We start from the raw sequence: 8,262 nt of genomic DNA on the forward strand, positions 1-8,262 counted from the left end.
CTGAGGAACCCTGAGTGTTCCAGTAAGCCAGAGTGATATTAGCTAGTGGTTCTTCCCACGTAGCTTGTTTTAACAAAGTAAACTAAAAGAACTAGCTCTGCGGTTAGCGGCTATGGCAAGTGCTGCTCTAGCAGTGCTAGCCAGGGTTAGCAGCAGTCTACAGTCTGATATACTCCTGTCTAAATGGCAAAAGAGCTAGCGCTTAGTGTGGTTAGCAGATAATGCTGCTCTAGCAGTGCTAGCCACGGTAAGCAGAAGGCTACAGTCCGATATACTCACCTCTGAATGGCGAAAGATCTAACTAGCGCTTAGCATGGTTTGTGGCTAATGTTAACACTGCTCCAGCAGTGCTAGCCAGGGTTAGGAGCACTCACCTCTAAGCAGCAAAAAGACTAGCGCGGTTAGCGGTTAATGCTAATACTGCTCCAGTCTCGAGTCTCGGTGCTGTAGAACTATACTAAAACTCCTTTATAAAAATACAATATGGAAATCAAAACAACATGCTGTGATTAATCACACTTTCTCTTCTTAAAATAGTTGGTTTTACATTTAGTGGACATTTAACTGTAAATAAAAGAATGAATGGAAGATTGGCAAAATGAAATCGGTAAATTGATTAATTGGTAACCTGATTAATTTGCATTAAATACAATAAACATGATCCCTGATTGAAAATGTGTGGGATGCTATTGCCTACCACAAAATCTACAGGAACTTTGCTGGAATATTAAAGCTGCATGGGATGGATTATCACCGGACACCATTGAAACGCTCTACATCTCCATGCTGAGATGCCAGGCATGTTGTCCTACGCATGCTTTACACACTACTAAATTTTGCCAAATTAGTCTAAATTTTATCATTAATTAATCCAGATATCTTTTATCTTCCTTCGGAATAGCATTGCGATCCCACACTTCCTTCTGAGTGCCACCTTTTTTTGGATGATGAAGGCCAGGCCTTGCTGCAGATCACAGTGTGCTGTTCCTGCTGTGCTGATTGAAGGCTAAGAAATGCACTGAGATCTTGACTCAGCAGTCACAAGCTTGGTAACAACCCTCTCAGTCTGAAATCACAATGTTTGCAACCAGTTTAAGTGTGAGGAGAACGTGACCGCAGCGCTACTGTACATTCTGATGCATGTCCGGTGTCTGAGTCATGCCTGTAACGTGAAATGAAATGTCATTTGCTAGAGAGTGAAACACCAGACTAGTACTTGAAACACTTATGCTTCCCCAAATCAAATGCCAAACGGGTGGTGTTGCAAGAACAAGCCGCGTCGAACTGGAATCAAGGCAGTGTTTTTTTTTTCTTCTGTAAAATAGTTTAACATTCATGGTTCTGTTGATTTCAGCTGGAAAAAGTGAATTTAAAACAGGAGAAAATCTAATTTTATGTGTTTGCTTTGAATTCTGCTTTCCAGAATCTGGTCGTTTGAAAACTCCTCTGCTGGTCATTTTCTAATTTTTTTTTTTGGCCTGTTTTCTTTAGGTCCATATGTTAATTGCAAGCCTTTCACTTCCAGGCTGGCACATGACTGACCTTCAATGTTAAAATGTGGTTGAAATATTGTCAGTTGTCGTTTCAAGGTTGAAAAAAATGTCTTTGTCTAATTGAACCACTATCTTTATAAATCTTAAAAGAATCATAAGAGTGCAGAATGAAAAGAGAATGTAATCTATAGTTTATTGAAACAATATTGTAATATTTCAAAATGGAAACATAATTCAACACTGGTTTAAACTTGATGACTTGATGTGATTCAGCCAAGGTTGAAATTATCACTCGCAAAATTCACTTTCTTAGCACAGATGGATAAATCCCAGTTGCACCACCACAGCTACCATGGAACCATGGAACCATCAACGATCAGCCACAACATGCCTAAGACTAAGTTCTTGTACCTAGAATCTGGGCTCTATCCTTAAATTAGATTTCAGCCACATACATTTACACTTGCCAATTATAACTGGTGTTTTAATAAGAGGTGTTTTAAGGTATTTTCACACTTGTCCAGAATAAATTTGCAGAGTTTGCACTCAGGGCTGCTTCAGGTCCTGTTTAAGGGAAGGGGTTCATTATCGCTGGTTTGTTTTTTAACACACAAAAGCTTCACCTGAACTGTGGATCGATTGCGTAATTCTGTGCAGTACTTTTTGTTTGTAGCATTGCAAAAGCTTTAACACTTCAGTAGAAAGGAAACTCTTTTGGAAGCCATTCTTGTTTGAGAAGATTTGCATCTATCCAGGCCGGCGTGAGATGAGCGCTTATCACCATGCTATCAGTATGCACACTCACTCCACTAAGTTGAGCTTATTACAGTACCCTCACTCCAGTACTATGAGAATGTGCGTTCATACTGATAGAAAGGAGTAATAACCAATAACACAATTTTTTACAACGCAGCACTGGGAGCAGATAGCTTCCGCACTTGTGAGTTGTTTGCCACAAAAAGTGAAAGACAGGAACAGTGATGGGCTGTTTTAACCACAGTTTTTTTTTACCTTGGTTCTCCCTTAGCTTTCTGACTCAACTGTGAGACTTCTAAACCGCATTTCTGATCACCAGGCAGTGAGTCATGTACTGTAGGTTTGGGAGATCACCGATGTTTCAGGTGTCATCTTTGTCATCCTGATGTGTCGCATCCATGACTGTTATCAGGTGCATCAGGAGTGGCGCCATCAATAACATCATGATAACACGAGTTGTGAGGTGTTGGGTGTGTCTGCCATTAAATACTTTCTGAGCTTGAATCCGTCGCACAACAGACGTGTCGCACAAGGAAGCACTGAAGAGTGAACCCAATAACGGATTAACTGATAATGTTGATGATGTTAAGAATTACTTTCTTTTAAAACATTAGAATGCTTGAATTTCATCTACATTTCATGTACATATTATCCATTTCTGTAGTACAGTTTTAGCATTTTTGGCTTGATTTAACCCTCTATGGCATGGTGTTGCCCTCAAGTACCAAGACATTTCTTGGTTGTCTTGTTGGTACATTGTGCCTTTACTAATTTATACTTATTTATTCATTTTAGTATAATGGCACAGACATGTCTCTGAACTGGGTTTGATATTTATTCTGATGGAGGAGCAATACTTTTAGGAACATGGATGAGATGCAGTCACTACAGTCATTACTGTTTATGCCCAATTATTGGCTTTAAAATTGAATATTTCTTCCAATTAACCAATTTCTGGTGTTAGAAGTAAAAAACTCAATTATCAGGGACCACAAAGCTTCCAAAATGTGAAGTCTTTCCCCCCAAAAATAAAATGTATGCCATATACAGTTAACATATTAAAGAGAAACCCCAATGTGGCACACTGAGGGGTTTAAAAATGCTTAGAGTCATTTAGAGAGTAGCACCTGTGCAAGTATGCGTAATTTCATTAAAATTATAGTTTTCCATTTTTCTTCACAAAAATTGATGTCCAATAGGATTTTTTTGCCAGACCTGGAGGCACTTTGCTCTGTGAGTTTGGGCCAGAGTGGTCTAGGATTCACTTCAAGCAGTCTATCTGCTCCTGTTGCTGTGTGTGGGGTTGTGTGATTGTTTCACTTTGTAACGTAACTGCTTTACCTTATTGGAACTTATTGCTTTACCTCCCTTTTTCACCAGGAACAGGAGCGAGATTACTGAAATAAGCCCAGCTGGTGGAGTGAGTGCATGTAGGGACCACGCAAAATGTAGGTCTTGTGCTCCTTGGCTCTTTGTTTGGGGTAGATCCTGCATGGTGGTACAACCTTGGTACAGCGTCTGGTCCAGACTTTCAGGTGTGAAACAGTGAAAAGTGTACATTTTTTACATTTGTATGAAATGTCACTTAGATTTTTGTGCAAAACTCTTTACATTATTCATCATTGATATTTTAGTCCTGTCAAAAATGTATACAGTATGGCACTGAATTGCCCTGGATATATCAGGAGGCCTTTATGTTAAATTGGAAGGTCAGTCTAACCACAGTGTAAAATCGTTTTCACCTCCCGCTGCTGTGGCCTGGTTTTCTGAACTCGTCCCCACCCAACCCAGAATGTACTTTACAGTTCATCGCCCACTGCGTGGATGTACAATAAACCGCACACTGTCGGCCTGTTCCAGGAATCCATAATAACATGACCATACCTGTGTGTGTAAACCTCGCCCCAGCACTGAGAGCGTTACACTCAACACACACTCATGTAAATTATGTTCTGGATGGATGATGGTAAAGGAGGAAATAGACGCAGGATGGACGGCATAGAGGTAAAGGGGAAGCATATGGGGAGGGTGGGGGGGGGGGGGGTGCACAGCAGAGGATGACGGGAAATGGTTCCATCGTGGGCGCAGAGCCCTATTTATTGTAAATGGACAGAGCCGGCCTGTGAGGTCACTGGCTGTGAAGAAGGAGGGAGGACCATGTGACTCCGGATGGCTGCCTGGATTGATGATCAGGTTTCTGGCCAGAGAGAAGGGGGCGGAGGGTGGGGGTGCTGGTGGGTGGATGGGGAGTGTGTTTTGAGAGGGTGGGAAAGGGTGCAGAGGAGTTGGTGGAAGGGGGGTTGAAGGGGAGCGTGGCTCTATGAGGGTGAAATGTCAGTGTGCCTTGGCTCAGCTGCTCTCACCCAGCCACGTTCCGGCGAAATTAGCCGCACGTGGGGCGCTGCTAATCCCAGCCAAACCGGGATTAACGAGGAAAAGCGTGTGTGGGGTGAATGTGTGTGTGGGCAGGTGAGTGGGCGGTGGATAACGACTGCATCTGGAGAACAAACGCTGGAGAGCAGGCAGCGTTTGACACTGAGAGATCCCTTTGTCTCAACGCATTTCCTGCTGCTGCCAAATGGAGTCTTAATAACATTAGAGGCTGCTTTGAATCAAGGGTATTGTCCATTGTCCTCTTTGTCCACTAAACACAGCAAAGCCGTCTGTACGCAGTGTATTTGGACGTCTTGGCAGATGGGGCATCCTTTGTTTGAGGCTTATAGACAGAGATGTTTTTGTTAACTCCACTAATGTTAGCATTAGCGCTACTGCAGGTTACAGAGGCCTACAGGCTTCCCAGCCTTTCCAGCTATCCCGGCCTTCCCAGACTTCCAAAGAACAAACACAATTCCATGTTTCCATCTCTCTGAATGACAGATCACTTCCTCTGTTTGTCTCATCATTTCCTATTTATTTAACACAGAAATCGCGGGCATTATCTCCTGATCTGATACGGGTGTGACTCCCACAGGCCGGAGGTGTCTTGTGCGTACATGCCGCATTCCCACCGTGTTCCTCAACCCCTGCCTTTACTTCCTTTTTATGTGAATGTAAACCCCCGACGCAGGTGTGCTTAAACCCGCTCCTTTATGATTCAAGGAGTAGAAACGAAGGTGGTGGGCTGACGGACGAGGGCTGCCAGCATTCTGTGACCTGAAGCGGGTCGTGAGAATTACTCTGACGGATAGGAATGCAATTCACCCACGTCTGGATCAACGCCCTGTGTGTTTCAGAGGCCACACAGCAAATTATAAATGTTTGAAATATGAGGTTTGCAGTTTCCTCAACATGCACACAGCTGACAGTTCAGTTTTTACATTACTGGATCTTATTCAACAGTATCTTCCAATGAATTTTCAAAAAATTGTTCTTTAGAAAAGTCATTTTCTTCTTAAGAACAGTTAATGAAATAAGCCCATTCTGTATAAGTTTATAAACTCATTTTATTACCGTAGGGGGGGCTGTATCGCAGAATGTATCAAAATTGTGGTGATTAACCCCTGACTCTGTGTGTGCCATGTTGTATCATTCTCAATGCCCCAAAAGTTATTTATCCTAAAGTTATTCATTTTTATTTTTTTATCTATATCATAATAAGAGCAGTATTCTGTCTTGAAAGCAGTCTATTTTTTACTTTTGCACTTTAATTATATTTTTCTGTATTAATTTTTATACATGTTGTTTGGCAGATATTTTGCTACAATGCATTGTTATGTGTCACATTATTATTTTTTTTGCTTCTGCTGAATGTTTGAAACTGTTTCATATCGCCAATGCTATTGTTATCACACAATACACTGAAACGTGATATTATTTCAAAACCATATTGACCACCACTACTCCTACTGCAGTACTGCACTGGTTTCAAGAACAGGTTTGTTTATACACCGCTTTTAACAATAGGCATTGTCATAAAGCTGATTCACAGAGATCCACGTCTGAGCCCCAAGTGAGAAAGCACAAGAGGAGCCTATTAAGAGGAAACAAGACTTAAAAGGGGAATCCATCCAGCTCTTGTTAAAACCAGATAGCAAATCTGGATCCCAACTGTTTAGTAAACACTTATGCTATAAGGTATAGAGTATATTGACGCTGTCCAATAAAAAACATGCGGAGCTCCAAACAGCAACTTTTTGACTTCCATTAAACGTTTAATGGAAGTCAATGTAAAAAGAGTTTTTAGGTCATTTTGGAGAATTGGTCCATTCATCAAGAAGTTTGTGTGTTCAAACTATATACTTGTTTTAATGCATAGTGAAAAATAAATGGTGATTCAACATTTAACTTTTTCTATCTGGGTAGCCTGTTTTGTCCTTTGGTTTACTACTTTTTATTTTAAAATAAATAAATCATACCATAAACTACTATTCTACACTAACCTGTGTATTTGAAATAAGACCGATGTAACATTCATGCATGAATGTGCTTCAATATCTGCAGAAATTGCTCTAGTTTGAAATTATGATTATATCTAACACCTGCTAAAAGACTGATTACACTGAATTATATAATTGATTGATTAGTAATTAATGTTAAATTTTCAAGTACATACTTCAAGTAATGTTATATTATTGCAAATAATATTTGCACAAAACGTCTTAGAAACCTCCCCACGTTACCCTAAACATTAGTAAACACTATGAGCTGTGGTTTTGTCTGAACTCGTTTTTAGTGAAAACGATATAAATTTCTACTGACGTTGTAACAGTTGAGCTCCGCGTCGTTTGCGCTGTGACGTCACCGGGGTACGTAAAAGTAAGTAACCAGGCTCGTGTTTACCGTCCTGTTCTTTGCGTATCCTGGCAACGTGTTTTGCTGCGCTGGTTGCTTAGCGTCTCCCCCCTCCCATCCCGGCCCTCACAGATGTGTCGTCATAGCTGGCCACGCCTCCAACCTCCCAAAGGCGTCCCTTCTTTTACAAGGCGACGTGTTTAAGGTGGAATTGGCAAAAAGCACAACATTAAGAGAAGCTAACGTGAATGTGTAGTTATAACATTATAAATATTTAATGTATTTTTCTGTATGTTTGTATATGTGGTGTATAGAAATATAGACACCAGTGTGCAAAAATATAGACACCCAGGGACAGTATATATATATATATATATATATATATATTTATTTACAGCCCACTTTTAAACTGACACTGTTCCCATCTAGGCAAACAGCATATGTGCATTTGCAGTGTACAACCCAGACGGGGCCAGGCTATCACTGAGCCTGATGGGGTCAATCCGGGACATCCATTTGTGGGACCAACATGAGAAATCGATCCGTTACATATGCATATTTATATGTATATAAAGTGCCAGTCAAGATAGAATATTCTTATTAATATTTGTTCAGTTTGTATTATTTACTACATTGTAGAATAATATTGAAGATTTAAAAACGACAAAAGAACACATAGACAATTGGTCAAGTAAAGTAGTTTTATTGCCAATGCTGCATATGTACAGGACATACAGAGAATTGAAATTAAGTTACTCTCCTTCCCAATTTTACAGCAAGTACAGATAATAGATATAATAAAAGAAAGAATGGGAGACACTATGTGTACAATACAGCAGGGACACAAATAGACATACATGAGACAGAAACAAGGTGCAGTAGTGTGGGGGAGAAATAGATATATAAATATAAGCAAAAAGAAATAAGATATATAATCTAAAAGAGTGGGAGACACTATATGTACAATACAACAAGACACAATAAACATACGTAAGACGGAAGACAATAGTGCAATATTGATGGTGATTGAGATGGAATGACAGTATAAATGGAACCCATATAACAGTAGTGGAAGTAGAAAAAAGTGGGTAGTAGAAAAAACTTGCCTTCACAAACACCTGACATAGTCAAGGAAAAGCAGTTAACAGCTGCTCAGCACCTCTAGGAACACCTTTAGGACAGTTGGAGAACCATTCCAGGTTCTACTATAAAAAGCAGAGAAGAGAATAATGCCAAGAGTTGGCATCAATGCAACAGGTGTTTTTTTGAAGACATATGGCTT

This window comes from Astyanax mexicanus, chromosome 16, assembly GCF_023375975.1.
Source record: "Astyanax mexicanus isolate ESR-SI-001 chromosome 16, AstMex3_surface, whole genome shotgun sequence".
NCBI classification, from domain to species: Eukaryota; Metazoa; Chordata; class Actinopteri; order Characiformes; family Acestrorhamphidae; genus Astyanax; species Astyanax mexicanus.